This window comes from Mus pahari, chromosome 8, assembly GCF_900095145.1.
Source record: "Mus pahari chromosome 8, PAHARI_EIJ_v1.1, whole genome shotgun sequence".
In the NCBI taxonomy this organism is placed as follows: Eukaryota; Metazoa; Chordata; class Mammalia; order Rodentia; family Muridae; genus Mus; species Mus pahari.
In genome coordinates, this window is record NC_034597.1 from 100,989,858 (window position 1) to 101,010,728 (window position 20,871).

At 36.2% G+C, this 20,871-nt stretch overlaps 1 pseudogene; it reads right to left on the reverse strand.

The window, feature by feature from the left end:
- Nucleotides 1-20,081: 20,081 nt before the first annotated feature.
- LOC110326027 lies at nucleotides 20,082-20,552 on the reverse strand (annotated as a pseudogene).
- Nucleotides 20,553-20,871: the final 319 nt, after the last annotated feature.

The window sequence follows — 20,871 nt, forward strand, 5'->3', positions numbered from 1 at the left end:
CCTTTCTGTTTGGTCTCTGTACTTAGAAAGAACTTCTCTCTGTCACATCTTTACTGTGTTCTCTGATTCTGATGTTTCTGTTACAAATATGGAAGCTATGGAGCCAATTAATGAGAGAATAAAACCTAAGAAACCATGAGGCCAAGAAAACATTTCTTTCTGCAAGTTGACATTTTCAGAACTTTGCCATGAAGGTAAGGATCCCCAATTTGAAATTGTCAACAAATATTTTATCAACTGGTAAAAAATATTTATGTCAGTTGTATTGTACATAGAAATCATCATATAGAACTTTCTTGTTTGTTACACATTTCCTAGAAGCATACCATAGTAAATATGAATTTCTATCACCTGTAGGAGGAACTGTGTGGCTGCCTCCCAGTAGGAACTTATTGAGGACTGCCGGAGAGACCAAGGATTGCTGACACAGACAATGTCAGACAACTGGGAACTTCTGTTTAGAAGAGAAAATGCCAACAAATCTATTGCTTAAAATAAAATTTTAAAAAAGGAAGGATAAATAAATGTTTGGGTACACATTTAATGTTTCTTTGCTCTATGCTGCTAAATGAGTGAGCTTCTTCAGTTTATTTCATTTTATTTTAATCTTATTGAAAATAGAGCTTTCTCTTATACAATACATCCCAACCATGTTTTCTCTTCACTCAACTCCTCCCAGCCTACCCTGTCCTCCTATTTTTCCCAGATTTAATCTGCCTCCCATGTCCTCTTCAGAAAAGAGTAGACTCCAAGTTATGATAGTCAAACAGAGCAAAATGTGCTGCAATAAGACTTGGGACTCTTTATCTCCTATTGACTTTTATCCATTTCATGAAAAATTATGTTAAAAACACAGTAAGTAAATGAACAAATAACATATACATTTGTACTTGGAGTGTTAGCTCACTAAAATATAGAATTTTCTTCAATCATGCGTCTGGACAACTCAGTATGGAAATGGTGGCAACTATGTCTTTGACAGCTATAGAAATTATGTTGGACTTGGCATAAAGCTTGTCAGTAGTTAGAAGTTTTGGTATTTACTAAGCCTGGCCTTGTGTTACATTCTTCTTCCTCAAATATTCTCACAATGAATAAGGTCTATACCTACCATTATTATTCTTCAGACATTAGTATAATTCAACTTAATTCAATATTCCATTAACCTTTCTGAATGTGAAACATAGTTTTCCTTGAATTTACTGGCTGTGGGGCAAATATTGGTATATAAGAACTCTGGGTTTATTACATAACTTTGTCAAGTAGAGAAATTTGAATCCAGTGAGATTGATGTTGTAGCTAGACAATACATATGCTGTTAGTACACTCCTTTATTCCCAAAGAATCATGCCAAATTGATGGACAGACAAAGTTATGAATCAGAGAAAGATTTGACAGGATAAAATACTCCCAAATCTCACCTGAGCACACAGCAAAGAGCAGCTACCTAAGAGCACTGTAGGGAAGGAAAGGGAATAATTTTAAAAACCAAGAGAGTTTATAGACTGGTTGAAGAAATATCAGGCTAGACACTGGTAAAGACAAAATGAGCCAGAAAATGAGGAGCCAGAAGATTAGAACAGACTGCTAGAGTTGGTTTGAGGACAAGCAGAGTAAAACAGTGAGAAACTGGGAGAAGCCAGTTTGAATCAATCAGCTTTGAGAGGAATTTGTGTCAGAACAACTGGGTTGAACTAGCCAGTCATAATTCAAAAAAAAAAAAAAAAAAAAAAAAAAAAAAAAGCTTACTGCTTATTCTCAGTAAGTCTCAGAGGTTGGAAAAAGTCTGGGCTTAGTTTAGCAGCAAGAGGCAGTAAGCCTCCAAGCAAGCAATTAAATCAGGTGAATAAAAATTACTTTTACATTGTCAGAACTAATAAAATGGCCTGTCTAACATACATCATTTCATCAAGACAATTCCACATAAAGGAAAATAATCAGACAAAGGATCAGTCAATGTCATATAAGCAGAAGATACAAAATTTTGGACTTGAACATGCTGTTAAGGTTTAAAAGCCAAAGTCCTTGAACACTGTCTGATAATTACCACGTTAAGAATCATCTATTCTCTTTTGAGTTCTGCTTTATTAAGTATTCTAGCATGGCAAGTGTTGGATTCAGTTTTCTCAGGTCTTGACCTGTTTGTACAATGTAGAGGTCTATTTATATATTTTATGGTATTATATTTATTCATATATTCATTTATTCATATATTATATGGTATTTTGTATTGGAATTTAAACATAATAGTACAAGAATATTAGGATAGATTTACAAACAGAGCAATAAAAATGATCAAGATACAGTTTTATAAATAAGAAAATGAGAAAAAAAAGTCCCTAATTCTTAAGGAAAATAAAGTGAAGCCTTACTAAATATTTTCTACTGCCCTTTCTGATGCTTGGATCTTGATATAGAACAAAGGAAAAATATCAAGCTATAACAAGAAAATTGTTTTGCCCCTAAAGATCACCTCTCCCTGTAGGTTTCCCCTAAAGCCATTTCTTATTTTAAATAGACATCTAGCTTTGCTATTGCTACTTCTCTGGGGAAGAAAGATGCACCATCCTGATAAATTTAACATTCCTTCTACTGAGAATGTCTCCCAGGAGGCACAACCACTCCCAGCATTAGATACACAATCCTAGTAAACATCCTGTGAAATCAGCTATTATAGGAAACCAAAGGATCAGCATAAGCTACTTCCCTCTCCTCTGAAGCCAGTATTTGACTTCTAGCACTCCAGCCTCCTAAGGGCTGTGAGGATTTATTTGTCTGTATAGATCAGTTTGCAAATATTAATCAGGCCACTTAAGATAAAACTTTTGATAGTTCTTGTTTACTTTCTGCTTGGGAAACCATTACTTTTCACAAACCTGATGGAACTACAACAAGAAACATTAAAAATTGGTTACCTTTTCACAGTGAAACTTCTGATTTAGAGAAGCTCCCCATCCCCCTTTTAAAGAGTCTCTTGGGAAAGACAGTCAGATATTTTGTTATAAATTAACAATTGTTAAATATCAAAGCAATTGTAATTAACTTAACTCATTTAAGGGAATAAGGAAATTTAAAACTAGGAGATGTTGCTCAGAGTAGGATGAGAAACTCATATCTCAGCAATATCAAATATTTGTGCTGACTCAGTACAGATCAAAATTGAGAAGTTCAGAAATAGCATGGCTACATTTATTCTACCTTAAAGGGATAACTAAAAACAGACAAGTTTAGAAGGTGTGATGTAATTCTGTTATTTCTCTTGCCCATATGCACACATACAAACATGCACATATCCATATACCTAAGGAGATATGGTATGGACCTGTCAATTTAGTGTCTTTCTTAAGAATCACAGAAAAGATTATGAACATTTTACTGACTATAGAAATAAGTACCTATTAGTGTCCAAATGTGAAAAACAGACCCTTTCAAGTGGGTAAAGGTTTCTAACTCTGGGCATGCAACATTAACATTCATATTATTTCTAGAGGCATGTCAGTGTTAAGAGTCTCAATGATTCATAAAGTGTGATGCTTTACATTACGCCTGGGTAAAGTACTGCCATTCATCAGTCTCCATACTCTCAAAATATCTTCCACCATAAAATATAAGTCTTTTTTCTAGGGCAATGATTTCATATTGAATGTTCATGTGGACACAATTGTTATATCCCTATGTGGTATTACTTTTTTATTCTGCAGAAAATTCAAGTCTGAGTGAGATTTCTATGAGTTACAATAGTAATTCCATCAAAATTTAGCAAAACTATCAGTGAGTTTTAAATATTCAAGGCTTATAGTAGCTTTAGACTTACCACTATTATCTAGTACATGGTTCAGTGAAACAGTGAATGCATATTTTTAAAGTCAAATATCAATTTGAGCATAATTCTTTATTTAATATGTCTTTTGGACCATGGGAAGGAAAAATCAATATATCTGTACAAATATTTGCTGAAAAATGGGTGTCATTCATATAATTTATTAAAGAAGACCTTAACAAATAAAATACCTAATAAAGAAATAAATATGTATGTATGTATGTATGTACAGATATACATATGTATATCTGTACATACATACATACATACATACATATATATTTGGAACAAGACATCCAGGAAATTTGGAAATCTATGAAAATATCAAATCTAAAAGTAATGGGAATAAAGGGAAGGAAGAAAACCCAGGTAAAAGGCAGAGAAAATATTTTCAACAAAATCATAGATGAAATAGATAAGATGTGATCATGGTATAAGAAACATACAGAAAACCAAATGGAAAAAAAAGTCCCCTCAACATATCAATGATCAAAACACTGAACATACAGAACAAAATAGAATAATAAAAGCTGTAAGGAGAAAAGACAAAATAGCATGTAAATTATACCTTAGATAGGACCTGATTTTAATAGAGACCCTAAAAACCAGAGTAGCAATATAGACAATAAGGGATAAAAGATATCATCATAGCTTACTATGTACAGCCAAACTTTTAATCACAAAACAAGGAGAAAATAAGGCATTCCATGATAAAACTAAATTCAAGCAAATTCTATCTACTAATTCAGCTCTTCAAGACAGTTCTTAAAAGAAAACTCCAATCTAAAGAAATTAATCACAACTAAGGAAGAAATAAGTAATCCCACAAGAAGGAATCAAGCAAACATTCATACACACAAAAGGCACAGCAAACAAAAAAGGAAACATTGGAATCATTAACATTATTCATCTTTATCTCTTACCCAATTTAAAAACACACACACATACACACACATATACACACAAAGAGAGATAGAGAGACTGAGAGAGAAAAAAAAAAACATAGAGGAGAAAGAAAGAAGCCTAGGGTTAGATGGGTCACAATAATAGGTCATTTGAGGGCATTTTGGAAACCTTAAGTAGTAGAAGCATCCCAAAATATATACATGTATCAAGGAGATCAGAATAAAATTGTCAAATAATGAGAAAAACATAGTCCCAACAGTACTTCCCTTGTCATCAAGGCTTCAGTACCCAAACTGGGTTACATCTAGTAGAGCTGTTGGCCAAAGGGGTCCCATTTGTATCCCCGAACAATCTCACCTAGTATGCAGGCTGTAGTATGTTCTCTACAAACTGTCAGAAAAGCATCATTATTTAAGACAACACATATACAGCTAGGTGAAAATGGAGAATTTCATCTGATGCCTACATACAGCACTCACCTCTTCCTCTTACTTTTCCTGTCTTTGGAACAGAAAAGTAATCTACAGACTACCAAAAGAAAAATATTAAAATCAACCCAGTCACAAACCTTTAAACTTCAATGTTGTCTTGCCCGTACACTATGCTTATGTAATGCTGAAACAACGCTTATGAGAGTAATCAACTAATATTAGCTTTGTCTTAAGGCCCACTCCATAAGCTGGAGCCTACACCCCACATTGCCTGGTGACTAAAAACCTGTGATAACATAGCCCAGGAATGATGTGCTTTGTACATGGCATAGATTGCCATAGTATATTTTTATAAGATTATAGGTGTCTATTTTGTAATCATTTATTTGTTTGTTTGTTTATTTGTTTGTTTTAAACTCCAGATTTTAATCCCCTCCAGGTCCACCCTCTGTCTGTTCCATATCCCATACTTTCTCTCCAACCCCTGTCTCCACAAAGATGTCCCCACCACCCACCCAATACTCCCTCAGACCTGTAAACTCCCTGAGGCCTCTAGTTTCTTGAGGGTTAGGTACATCTTCTCTGATTAAACCCAGACCCTCAGCTTCTTCCAGCTTTCCCCTAATTCAACCACAGGGGTCAGCAGCTTCTGTTCAGTTGTTGGGTACAAATATCTGCATCTGACTCTTTGAGCTGCTTGTTGGGTTTTTTGGAGGGCAGTCATGATAGGTCCCTTTTTGTGAGTGCTTCATAGCCTCAGTAGTAGTGTCAGGTCTTCGGGTCTCCCCTAGAGCTGGATCCCACTTTGGGCCTATAACTGGACAGGGCCGAAATCAACCAAGTAGAAAGAAAGAGAACAATACAAAGAATCAACAAAACCAAAAGTTGGTTCTTTGAGAGAATCAACAAGATAAGTAAACCCCTACCCAAAGTAACTACAGGGCAGAGAGGTAGTATCAAATTAACAAATTCAGAAAAAAGCCTATAATCAACAAAACTGAAAAATCTAAATGAAGTAGATGGTTCTCTAGACAGATACCACATACCAAAGTTAAATCAAGAAGAGGTAAACTATCTAAACTGGCCCATATACCATAAGAAAATAGAAGTGATTAAAAACCTTACCAAAAAAGCCTAGGGCCAGATGGAATTAGTGCTGAATTCTACCAAACCTTCAAAGAAAACCTGATACAAATACACCTCAAACAATTCAATAAAATAGAAACAGAAGGAACACTACCTAATTTCACTCTATGAAGCCACAATTACTTTGATACCTAAACTACAAAAGGGCATAACCAAAAAAAAAAGAGAACTTCAGACTAATCTTGCTTATGAATATCAATGCAAAAATACTCAATAAAATTCTTGCAAACTGAATACAAGAACACATCAAACCCATATTCACCATGATCAAGTAGGCTTCATCCCAGAGATGCAAGGTTGATTCAATATATGAAAAATCCATTAATGAAATGCACTATGTAAACAAACACAAAGAAAAAAAAATCACATTATTATTTCCTTGGATGCTGAAAAAGCATTTGACAAAGTACAATACCACTTCACGTTAAAAGTATTGGAGAGATCAAGAATTCAAGGACCATACCTAAACTATATATATATATATATATATATATATATATATATATATATATATATAATATACAGCAAACCAACAGCCAATATAAAATTAAATGGAGAGATACTTGAAGCAATTCCATTAAAATTGGGGACAAGAAAAGGATGCCCCCTCTCCTCATATCTGTTCAATATATTACTTGAAGTGCTAGCTCGAAAAATAAGACAACAAAAGAGATCAAGGGGATACAAATTGGCAAAGAAGAAATAAAGGTATCACTATTTGCAGATCATATGATAGTATATACAAGCGACCACAAACACTCTACCAAAGAATTTCTCCAGCTAATAAACAACTTCAGCAAAGTGGCAGGGTATAAAATTAACTCAAATACATTAATAGCTTCCCTTATATAAATGATAAACAGGCTGAAAAAGAAATTATGGAAAGAACTCCCTTCATGGTAGCCACAAGTTATTTAAAATATCTTGGAGTAAATCTAACCAAACAAGTGAAAGATCTGTACCACAGTAACTTCAAGTCTCTCAAGAAATCAAAGAAGATCTCCGAAAATGGAGAGATCACTTATGCTCATGGTTTGGCAGAATTAACATAGAAAAATGGCCATCCTACAAAAGGCAATCAACAGATTCAATGCAATTCCCATCAAAATTCCAACACAGTTCTTCAAATACATGGAAAGAGCAAATCTCAAATTCATCGGGAATAATAAAAAACCTAGAATAGCAAATACAATTCTTAACAATAAAAGAATGACTGGGGGAAGCAGTACGACCTCAAGCTTTACTACAGAGCAATAGTGATGAAAACTGCAACAGACATGCTGATCAATGGAATAGAATTGAGGACCCAGAAACAAAACCACACACTTATGGACACTTGATCTTTGACAAAGAAGCCAAACATATACAATTGGGAAAAAAAGAAAGCATCTCAAGCAAAGGACGCTGGTCTCACTGGCTCTTGATATGTAGAAAAAAGAAAATAGACCCATATTTGTCCCCTTGCACAAAGCTCAAGTCCAAATGGATCAAGGACTTCAACACAAAACCAGATACACTGAATCTATTAGAAGAGAAAATGGGAAAGAACTTTGAACTCATTGGCACAGGGAGAAACATTCTAAACAGAACTTCAATGGTGCATGCTCTAAGATCAAAAAATTGGTAAATGGTACCTCATGAAACTGGAAAGCTTCTGTAAGGCAAAGGACATAATCAATAAGACAAATTGGCAACCTACAGATTGGGGGAAAAATCTTCATTAACCCCACATCTGATAGAGTGTTAATATCCAAAATATATAAAGAACTCAAGAAGCTAACCACCAATAAACCAAACAACCAAACCAAAAAATGGGCTATAAAGTATAGGGTCCCTAATGAAAGATCTAGAGAAAGGACCTAAGGAGCAGAACTAGTTTGCAGCCCCATAGGAGGAAAAAGAGTATTAACTAACCAGTATCCCCAGAGCTCTCAGGGACTAAACCACCAACCAAAGAGCACACATGGTGAGACTCATGGCTCCAGCTACATATGTAGTATAGGATGGCCAAGTTGATCATCAATGGGAGGAGAGGTTCTTGGTTCTGTAAAGTCTCTATGCCCCAGAGTGGGAGAATACCAAGACCAGGGATCTGGAGTAGATGGGTTGGTGAGCAGGTAAAGGAGGAAGTGCATAGGGGGAGGGTGTTTTTCAGAGGGGAAACTAGGAACAGGGATCACTTTTGAAATGTAAATAAAGAAATATCAAAAAAAAAAAAAAGAGAGAGAGAGAATTCACAGCAGAGGAATCTCCAATGGCTGAGTAAGTAGCACCTAAAGAAGTGTACAAAGTCCTTAGTGATCAGAGAAATGCAAATCAAAATGACCCTGAGATTCCACTTTACATCAATCAGAATCACTAAGATCAAAACTTCAGGTGACAGCCCATGTTGGCCAGTATGTGGAGGAAAGAGGATTACTCCTCCAGTGCAGGCAGGATTGCAAACTGGTACAACCACTATGGAAATCAATTTGGAGGTTTCTCAGAAAATTGGAAATAGATTTATCTGAAGACCCAGCAATAGACTCTTGGGAATTGTCTTAGGGGTTTACTCCTGTAAACAGACACCATGACCAAGGCAAGTCTTATAAAAACAACATTTTATTNGGGCTGGCTTACAGGTTCAGAGATTCAGTCCATTATCATCAAGGTGGGAGCATGGCAGTATCCAGGCAGGCATGGCACAGGCAGAGCTGAGAGTTCTACATCTTCATCCAAAGGCTGCTANTGGAAGACTGACTTCCAGGGAACTAGGGTGAAGATCTTATGCCCACACTCACAGTGACACACCAGGTCACACCAATTCCAACAAGGCTACATCTCCAAATGTTGCCAGTCCCTGGTCCAAGAATATACAAACCATCACAGGAATATACCCAAAAGATGCCGCTTGATGCCAGAGGGGCACATGTTCCACTATGTTCATAGCAGCCTTGTTTGTGATAGACAGAAGCTGGAAATAACCCAGATGTTTCACAACAGAAGATTGGATAATGAAAATGTGGTTCATTTACACAATGGAATACCACTCAGCTTTTAGGAGTGAGGATATCCTGTGTTTTGAGGCAATTGGATGGAACTAGAAAATATTTTGAATGAGGTAGCTCAGATCCAAAAGTATATGCATGGTATGTACTCACTAATAAGGGGATATTAGGCGAAAACAAAGTACAGAATACACAAGATACAGTCCACAGAACCCCAAAAGTTCAACAAGATGAAAAGCCCAAGTGAGTATGCCTCAGTTCCACTTGGGAGGGAGAAGAAAGCAACCAAAAGGAGAGAGAGAGGGAGGGACACTGTAGGGAAAGGGGATGCGTTGTATGTGTGTGGGGGGATGGGTACATGATATGGCTTTTGTACTAAAGCCCTCAGAGCCAGCAGAATGAATGGAAACAGGCAACCTCCGGAGGTATGAGGTTGGGGGGGGGCCCTCCAGAATGTTCCAGAGACATGGGAAGTGAAAGACACGCAGGATTCATAGGAAGAGACCTTAGATGAACGCCCTACATTGGGGAGAGGGAACTTGTAGAGCCCACCTCCAGCAGGAAGACAGTACATCAAGTGAAGGATGGGCTTGAGATCCAACAATCAAAACTCTGACCCATAATTCTTCTTTCCGAAAGAACTGCAGGGATGTAAATAAAGAGGAGCCTGTGAAAAAGAAGGTGTGGCTGTCTCATTTTAAAGAAAACACTGACACTAGCCTGTCTCACTCTGTTCACTGGCTTCCCGTACAACTCTGTATCCCCTAACACAACCATAAAACACTTACCACAGAACTTAAGATTGTGAATTTAAAAATCACTTTTCAAGTGCTGCCAGCAATTTCTTCTAGGAATTGTAACTTAGAATAAAATCTTTTATTCTGTCTTGGTGGTACTTTTTTGCTGACTGGCATATTCATTACACTAATATGACATAGGCAATTTTAATCTATAATTACTCCTTATTATCCAATGCCCTTTACACACTTCAACACTGATTTCATCAACTCAATGTAGCCAATTCCCTCAAGAAAAAGGATCTATACCCAATACTTTATGTATCACTTACATTACTTCACATTAATATGTCAGCACTGTTGAATAAAACTGTAGCTACTTATCCTTCTCAGCCTCAATTCATGATACAGCTGCATGGCACAGCTGCATTTACAGGCACTTAGATATATCGCCACTGTTTGTCTTGTTAGATAAAGAATGCAAATATGACTAGAAATAAAGTTAGTATCAACAATTTTTAGCTATACAATAAAGAATTTCTGCAGCATACTCGTCAAATAGCTACAACTAAGTAACATCACTGGGATGTTTTAAATTATGACTTCATACTAAAGTCCTTTTTTATTATTTTACTTACATTTTTCTTATTCCTTGCTTTAATATGCTGCCTCAGTTTTTAAGTCTGTTTAGTTTATTTCCTGCCCTAATCTTAATTAATGACATCAGAATTAATGGCATCAGAGAATTAGTTTCTATGTTGCGGTATTTTTCCTTAATCAAATAAGAAACTCCTGTACTCCAGACACTGGATTTCTTGAGTCCATAGTGAGTGCTATGTGACCTGAAGTATGGGCTATGGTGTTTATTAACAGACCAACAAAGAAAACCTAGATTAATCAATTCAATTATTGGAGAAAAATCAACAGGAATGTTCAAAATATTAGTATAGGTGCTTAGAAATGAGCCGGTATGTTACATTCCCCTTTAAGATACTTGAGGGTGTCAGGCCAGCACATTTTTCCCATAACATTTTGTTTTCTCCAATTTCTCCAATTTCTCAGGTAATTTTAAGATTTATTGCTTAATGTTCATATTTTGAGAAATAAAGGAATTCTGCCTGTGACCACATCATGACTATGCATTGTCATCAAAACTGCTTGGAATACTTATGAATGTGATGGTTCCCAAAGTTCTCCAATATGTGTTTCAGGTCCAAGCTTGATTAAGACAATCTCTCACCAGGTGCTGTCAGGAAGATGTAAAATGAAACCAATTTAGCTCTTGTACTTGGATAAAAGAGAAAGAGCAAAAAATCCAATAAAGGGAAGAATGGTCAGCAAAACACAGCTTAAGAGAAGCAAGAAGCAAAAGAAGATACTGGGAAATTGGTCTCACATTCCCAATGAGTGCTGGCTCCACCCTTGGGTGTGGTTCTTCAAAAATAATTTTGTTTTGAATTAAATAATAATAACCCTTTTATTTTTATAGGGAACAATGTGATTTTTATGATGTAGTTACTTAACAGAAAATAGCACCCTCAAAGGAAAAGCGAAGGAAAAGCATCTTCCTGTGGAAGACATTTTAAAACATGGGCACACACTTATGAATAAATTGAAAATTGCTTAATAAAAACTCAAAAACTGTCTCTCCACCTTCTTTCTCACATGATTATTTTTTCCCCTTCTAAATAGAAATGAGGCCTTCACACTTTGCTCTTCCTTCTTGACCTTCAAATGTTCTGTAAATTGTATCATGGGAATTCCAAGGTTTTTTTCCCTAATAACTACTTATCCCTGAGTACATACCATGTGTGTTCTTTTGTGATTGTGTTGCCTCACTCAGGATGATATTTTCTAGTTTCATCTATTTACCTAAGAATTTCATGAAGTCATTGTTTTTAAATGGCTGAGTAAATCCATTGTGCAAATGTACCACATTTTATGTATCCATTCCTCTGTTGAAGAACAGCTGGGTTCTTTCCAGCTTTTGATCATTACAAATAAGGCTGCTATGAACATAGTGGAGCATGTATCCTTGTTATATGTTGGAACATATTTTGGGTATATTCCCAGGAGTAGAATTGCTAGGTCCTCGGTAGTACTATGTCTAATTTTCTAAGGAATCACCAATCTGATTTCCAGAGTGGTGTACCAGCTTGCAATCCCACAAGCAACGAAGGAGTGTTCCTCTTTCTCCACATCCTTGCCAGGATCTGCAGTCACCTGAGTTTTTTTGATCTTAGCCACTCTGACTGGTGCAAGGTGGAATTTCAGTGTCATTTTGATTTACATTTCCTTGATGACTAAGGATGTTGAACATTTCTTTAGGTGCTTCTCAGCCATGCAAGATTCCTCAGTTGAGAATCCTATATTTAGCTCTGTATTGCACTTTTGGTAGGGTTATTTAGGTCTCTGGAATCCAATTTCTTTCCTTTGTATATTTTGGATATTAGCCCTTGTACTGGCTGGTTTTGTGTGTCAACTTGATACAAGCTGGAGTTATCACAGAGAAAGGAGCTTCAGTTGAGGAAATGCCTCCATGAGTTCCAGCTGTAAGGCATTTTCTCAATTAGTGCTCAAGGGGGAGGTCCCCTTGTGGGTGGGACCATCTCTGGGCTGGTAGTCTTGGGTTTATAAGAGAGCAGGCTGAGCAAGCCAGGGGAAGCAAGCCAGTAATGAACATCCTTCCATGGCCTCTGCATCAGCTCCTGCTTTCTGACCTGCTTGAGTTCCAGTCCTGACTTCCTTAGTGATGAATAGCAATGTGAAAGTGTAAGCTGAATAAACCCTTTCCTCCCCAACTGCTTCGTGGTCATGATGTTTGTGCAGGAATAGAAACCCTGACTAAGACAGTCCTCTATAGGATGTGGGATTGGTAAAGATCTTTTCCCAACCTGTTGGTTGCCCATTTCTCCTATTGACAGTGTCCTTTGTCTTAGAGAAGCTTTTCAATTTTATGAGGTCCCTTTTGTCAATTGTTAATCTTAGGGAATAAGCTATTAGAGGAAAGGACTAGGGGGAAAGGGGAGGCAGGATCAGATGTGGGAAGAGATAGAGGAAATGTACAAAGGGACGGGAAATTTAACAGAGTTGTATAGCAATGTCTATATAGCCTGAAAAATGTGAGATGATAATGAAAGAAAAAATTTGAAAAAGATGCATTGTAGTTTCAGAAAATATTCTGCACTTTGAAAAAATAATCATATATGTGTCCATTAGAATATGGAATCACTATGTATCCTGTGTAAATGTGAATGTCATATTAATTATCCCAAACTGAAGCATAGTTGTTCAGTAAAATTTGTGAGAATAACATACATGACAGACAACCATTGGACTGAGCACAGGGACCCCAAAGGTGGAGTTAGGCAAAGGACTGAAGGAGCTGAAGGGTTTTGCAGCCCCATAGGAAGAACAATAATATCAATCAATCAGAATCCCTCTCCCCCCCAGAGCTCCCAGCCACTAAACCACTAACCAAAGAATGTACAAAGGACCCTTGGCTCCAGCTGCATACTTAGCAGATGGTCTTGCTGGCGTTGTAGGGAGGGGAAGCCCTTGGTCTCATGAAGGCTTGATGCCTCAGTGTAGGGCAATGATAGGGCGGTGGGGTAGGAGTGAATGAGTGGGTGGGGGAGCACCCTTGTGGAAGCAGGTGGGAGGGGAGTGGGATGGGGGCTTTTCAGAGAGAAAACTGGGAATGGGGATAACATTTGAAATGTAAACAAGAAAATTAACCTAAAAATACATTTTAAAATTTATAAACTGTTCTCAAAAGGATAAGTATTACACCAGTGGGCCCATTATCCTTGAGAGGACCGTGTTGTAGTTCACATGATGCTCTGATGGCTGAAATTACATGATATTTTCTTCCAAAACAACCAGGAACGTACCATCTGACAGTAAAACATAGCTAGCAAGGTTTTAACTGATTTTCAGCTGTGTTTTCTGTCTCACATCCAAGGTCTGTGTTATGTTCACAAGGACAGTTTTGTTAGCCAGTCTTGACAGGCAAACAGGCAGATATGAAAGGTCCTCTGCTGTTTTCGAAGCCTCTGGGACATCTGTGACCATCCATATCCAATACTATGATTTTCATTAAATAACAAAATGAATAACTCTAATACACATTACTCATCCATGTCATTCAGACTATCACCATTCTGACTCTCCTATTTTTTATTTGGGTTACAAAGCAATGAGATCCCACACAACTTTAACAAACACGCTCCATTTGGGTGAACATTTCTCCTAATTCTTATCATATGCTATCACAAAGACACGCCCTTGTATTTCATGGTATTTAATTTTGTCGATCTCAAAAAATTATATAGGCAATTTTGTCACTTTACTGTTCATTTGACAGTTTTGGGTTCCCATAATTGTCTGAGATTCACTTGTTACTTCAAACAACATGTATTAAGTAAAAATGCAATTAAATTATTTATGATTACATAGTCTATTTTCTTCATTTAAAGAGGCACAGAACAACTCAATAGAAGATTAAAAGTCTCCTATACCCTGAAGGACAAACTAAGAACAGAGAATGATCTCAAACTGTGTGATACTTTAATACTAAGCATAAAATATTTAAGCCCTTTCTGTGGCCTCTTGCCCGTGAACTCTCATTTTTAATATTGCTACATTTTAATAACTGTTTTCATGTGCTCTGTAGGATGGAAAATAGGGGTAGAAAATGTCTTGGCTAGAGAAATATGAGTCATTGGATAATAAGTTTATAATCTTGTCCACGATTTGAGTCAATGTCATAAATTCCTAATTCATCTCATTAGAAATAAAGTAAGTTCTTATGGTATACAGCTGAAACCTAGAGAAGAGTTTTCAAATGGCAGATTACTAAACCAGTAAATCAGGGTAACTTTTGTGTATATTGAGAATTCTGAATTGGGAACTATTTCTTCTGTAAGAATTTTGTACCCTATCCAAGGAAAGAGTTAATCAGATATACCTAATTCCACAAATAAAAAAAAATCAATTGTACTTAAAGTCAGATATAAGTAATCAAAAGTATTATCTATAGGTATTAAAATGATAAGATTAAAGGTAATATGCACACCTACAAATTGTGCCTCTTTAGATCTTAAAAACCCTAAATCATATAAAGATTTGACTTATAATACTTTTAAAGGGGAGGGGATTTTCAGTAAACTTCATAGGAATTCCTTATGAGTTTTCATCTAAATTCTTATAACAGAATACCATGCAACATTATATCAGAATTTCCATCAGGTGAAGAAGACATTGGTAAATAGATAGATCATGTATTTTACTTATATAAATTGTCTATGGGTGAATAAACACATTTATTGCATTTCCATAAATATTTGATGTTTTGGGGGTTATTTTTATCCATGTTACCAAAATCAATATTAGTAAGGTAATTTTAATTTGTACTGATTTACTCTTACACAGAAACTTTTTATGGAAAAAAGAAATTATGTTAAATAACATATCTTTTTAATATATGTATTTCCATATTTAATTAGGACCTGAAAAGATCATATTGAATGTTCATCCATTCATAATATTTTAGTTACAGTGTTTGTGAGTTCTTGTACTATTTTATGCATGCATTAATGCCAAATGAATGCAATGTGATCATTTCTAAAACCTTAGAGGTTTGCTTAAGATGAGGTTCAGAAAGTAAAACTCTCTGCACAATTGCAAGAGGAGCTATAATAAATCAGTAAATTGTTTTACCCATAACTTTGCTCAGTACAAAGGCAGGTTTTGTTTTATAGTAAGCACTTCAAGTTTCTAATTCATTTAGGTAAGTCATACCTGAATATTATCAATATAACGGTATAGGAAACCTATTATAGACAAATGCTTCAAAAGGTATCAAGTTCTTCTTAACAGGTTTTATAATTATTAATGCCTGATTTTTTAATTGGCATGTTTGATTGCCCTGTTGGGTCAATGTTCTTTTCTCATGATGGACTGTGATTTAGATGGCAATTCTGTTTTCTTTTAACATGCAGATATAACAGCTCACTAATTCCCCACCAAAATTTTTTCTAAGAAAACATTGAGATATTTGGCATTTTTCCTGTTACTGATATTGCTACAGCAATGGAAAAGTCAGAAAATTCTATTATTGCAAAAATGTGAGTCAACCAATATTTATAAACCCCCTTTTCCCTAGGATTTATCAAAAAATCTATAACTAAATAAGAGAGTCACATGTCAAAGGCATACCATCTATTGAAATACTACCATTATTAAAGTGACAATTCGAATGCTAAAGTGTGCTAAATTTCAAGTAACATTTGAGTCTGTTTCTGTCTCTGTCTTTGTCTGTCTCTGTGTCTATCTCTGTCTCTATCTCTGTTTCTCTCTCTCTTGAAAATAATTCTCTGAGAAAGAATAGAAGCCAAATTGCAGTTAAACAAATGTGTTCGCCAAAAATGAGTAGGTATGATCAGTCTGGATAAACAGACACATAGGAAGATTCACAAACCAACATGGTTAAAAGAGGATCCTTCTCAAAGATGGCTAAGTGCCATGGAGGTTGTTCTCACAAATTGTACTGAACCACTATGCTTCAGTTTGGGCTAATTACTAGGACCTTCAAATTGACACAGAATACATAATGGTTCTGGATTCTAATGTACACATACATGATTATTTTCTCAAAGTGCTGCATATCTTCTGAAACTACAATGCACCTTATTCAAAAATGTTCTCTTGTAAGCATCTTGCGGTTTTGATGCTATGTAGACATTCTGAACGACATGGATATATTTCTTTTATTATGTAGATAAACATCCATTAGAGCTATTCAATTCTTGGAGATGAAAAGGACATTCGCTAGACATTTTAACATTATCTACTTTCCAATCCTTATTATGGTAGACTGTCTAGCTTGAAACTTTAACCACCGTCCTCAAGTGAATGGAATATCAAAGGCCATGGTGTTGGGCTTGTGCTTCATAAAATAACCTTTTAAAAGAGAGTACCTCATGTGCCTGTTTTGTTCATTGCTTTCCATTATGAGATGTTTAAGAGAAGGAAGCTGAAATATTTAATTCAGATGCTATCTCCAGAGAACAGATCCATCTTAACCTCCAGAAGACATAAAAGACAGTGATCTTCATTCCAAGGAATGAAACATGAGAGATATTAAATCAATGAAAATTAGATAGGTTAGTAATGCTTGCAGTTACATAGGATGATGAAATGGCATAGAAAGTTTGAAATTGAAGTAGCTAACCTTTCCATTAGTAGGCCTATCATGGAGAATGGTGTCCTAGGAATTACACTGGGTTCAACACATATCTAGCGCCATGAAAATCTTTATCTTCAGGAGCATTACACACATAAATTTATTAGATATCGATTACCTTGAAGCTACAATGAGTTGGAGAGTGCTACAGATCAAGTAATCCTAAATATGTGACAAAGAAGTGACATTTGAAAGAAGAACTTGAGCCCTGGTTGTTATATAAAACCTACTTTTGAATTCTTTTCCACAAAAATCTGACTAGAGCAGTCCATTTTCTCCTTCCTGGAAACTGGAGATGGATTTGATTCCAGGCCAAAATGCTTCCTGGGATTATTGCCAACAATATGACCTTAGTGAAGTCCAAGACATTTTCCATAAATTAGCATAAAACAGAGAAAATCATAATTGTTTCTGTTAAATAGACAATCATTTTTATATTCCAATGCATCACAAATGTGTCAAATATATCAGAAATCAAGTGAGACAGTATATCTAGGCACCACATTTGCTGTGTCACTATAGGAATCATATAATGTTCTAAGCTAAATCATATATACTACATAAGAAGAGTAATCATATTGAAAGATATTTTGGCTGTAATGTGAAGGAAGCTTTAGGAATATAATTTCACACGAATGCTCATTGATATAAGCAATCTGTTTCTAGGTATCAAGAAACAAACCTGCTCCATAGATATGTTCTATGGGTTGTAGAGGCACGATATAAAAATTCTAACTAAAGCCACGTAGGAATTGTTCAGTTCTGTAAGCCAGGAATCATACTTCCTGATATTAGGCACACGATCATAGCACGTATTTGTGGGCATCATGTTTGTAAGTGTGTATGAATGTACATTTCCAGGCATATTTAGAAGCCAAAAATCAACTTCTATTTTCATATTTTGTCATGCTTTACTGCTTCTCTTTGAGATAGTCTCTCACTAAAACTAGACCTCAAAGTTTTATTGCCAGAGAGATGGCCCAAAATTACTTTTGAAGTGACAGGCTCATGACAACATATGTGTCTTTTAATGTGTGCCCTGATCGTTTGAATTGAGATCATCATGTCTGTGCAGCAATCCAGTCTATCCACAAACTGTTTCTAAATTTAAGTGCTAAGGTTAAAGGTGTCTACCTCCATGCCCAGCTTATGAACTACCTTAAAAATGAACCACAATCAATTGTTATCAATTTTTGGCAATGATGTGTGAATTTCAGTTATGTGTCAAACTTCATACAAGACTGTTATAATTACAAAGACAATATCTCTGAGAAGAAAGTAAAAAAAAATGTTGACAAAGAATCTTAAATAAACAGTACGAAATTAAAACCTACAACAGTGAGACATGGATCCTGTGTAGCTCCACCTAAATAAAGTAAAAGGGATGATAAGTCAGAAACAGTCCCCAGATACAGAAGAATATATTTGACATTGGCAATGCATCCCTTCAGAAAACATATTAATTACAAATGCTTATGAATTGATATTGGGAACCTAAGCACATACAGCATGTTGACAGGTCTGAATGGATGAATCAGCACCATGTAATACAGTAGGAGGCATAAATGGCGAGATGTCTTTCTCTTTTTCATTAGTGTATTCCAAAGCAATCATAGTGATGGGTTTCAAAAAATTCATCTAAGCAAGTCATATAATTTGATCACTTCATTCACATATGTCCCACTCCTCTGTGTGGCCTTGCTGGTCCCACTTACATCTCTTTGTGTTTTTGTTTTGTTTTGTTTTTGTTTATATGCTAAAAATAATTTTAGGGAGGAAAACAAATTCTAAGTCATATTCCCCAATTCGGTCTGAGGAAATCATGTTGTTCTAAACACAGATATGCATATATGTCAGTAGTATGTTGACTTAGATTCATTACATTAGGTTATTTTTCTCATGGTGACCCTACTTTTATGTATATAAAGAACTTCCATTTTAGTAATAACTACTAATCTACCATTATACCGGAAAACTGTAACTATTCCTTTATCATCTGCTTCCTTGCCAGTGTTTGGTGTTATTCATTTTGTTAATGATACTCATTCTGGTTAGACAGATGAAATATATCTCTGTGCACTTTATTGATGTTTATCTGATAGTTAGAAACACAGGTAGGTCACTGTCACCCATTTATCATCTATTTATACTTACACGTTTGAGAAATTCTATTCCTTTTGTAAACCAATTTATCAATTGTATCAATTGCTTTGTATATTCTCTTTTAAAATTTTATAGATAGATTTCCTTTGTTAGGTGAACATCTACAAGAAACTGCCTCACACTATCTTGCCTGTTTCTTTAGTTAATTGTTTTATTTATGGAATTGAGTTTCTTCACTTTAGCCAATCCCATTTGTCAATTCATGACATTATTTCCTGACTTGTTACAGGTACTTTCAGAAATCCTTTCCATTTCTTGGTTTCTTGAAAGGTTCTCTTAAGTTTTTCTCAAGCATGCTCAGATTTTCGGGTTTCATATTAGGGCCTTTAACCCATTTGAATTGATTTTTGTTTATAATAGACATTTCATTGTTCTAATATTTGAATACCCAGTTTTACAAGGACCATTTGTTAAGGAGATGATCTTTTCTTTTCTTTTCTTTTCTTTTCTTTTCTTTTCTTTTCTTTTCTTTTCTTTTCTTTTCTTTTCCTTTTCTTTTCTTTTCTTTTCTTTTCTCTTTCTTTTTTTAAACAGATATTGCCTGCATTTATTTGTAAAAACAGCATAGAACACTGGTCATCTGCAAATAGTGTGTGGGCAGGTGTGTCACAGCAGTCCCTCTGTCTTCACACACAGGAGCCTTTTCTATGGGGCCTTCACAGAGATCTGGGCACCTTTGAGAGCCTGGGCTGGAGCTGAAGCCTTGGCCTTAGCTGGAGCTTTGGCCCCTGCCTTGGCTTGAACCTTAGGCTTCAGTTGGCAGAGCCTCTGACCCTTGGCCATGTAGCTTCGAATCCGTTTCCCAAGCTTAGGGTGAGTGATACAAGCCAGAAGGTTGACTTTGCTGCTGGGGCCTTTTGGCATCTTGGTCTTGATGGCCTGAGGCTTCACAAGGGCCTTGATGGCTTCTGCACTTGCACTCACTGCCTTTGCATTGTTGACCTGCATTTTCTTCAGGCCTTTCTTCTTCTGCTTATTGGCAAAGCACGCGTTCCTCAGGAACTTGGGGTCAACCCCCTTAAGAGATTCGTATCTTTGTGACCTGGGTTTCTTGATGCCATTTCTGTGTCATTTGCAGGACTGGCTGTGTGTGGTGTTATTCATGGACTTGGCCATGTCTGCACCTCTCAAACTTGAGCAATGAGGTCCATCCTGACATTAAGTTTGTCGGCCCCGGGGTGTCTTTTCCCCTCCATCCATTCTTTGAGGGCGACCGAGCACCACCCATGTCCAGCAGTCTCTACACCCATAGCCAAGTAGCTGCCAACCCTGTCCTTCCTGCAACTTACTTCTCATGCCCCGCAACCCGCCGCCACCCTGTAGTCACAGATGGCATAGAGATGATCTTTTTTCAAAGTGCAGAGTTTGCAATTTATGAAAAGTCAGATGGACCCAAGTGTGTGGGTTTACTTCTGGGTCTAGTACATACATGTTT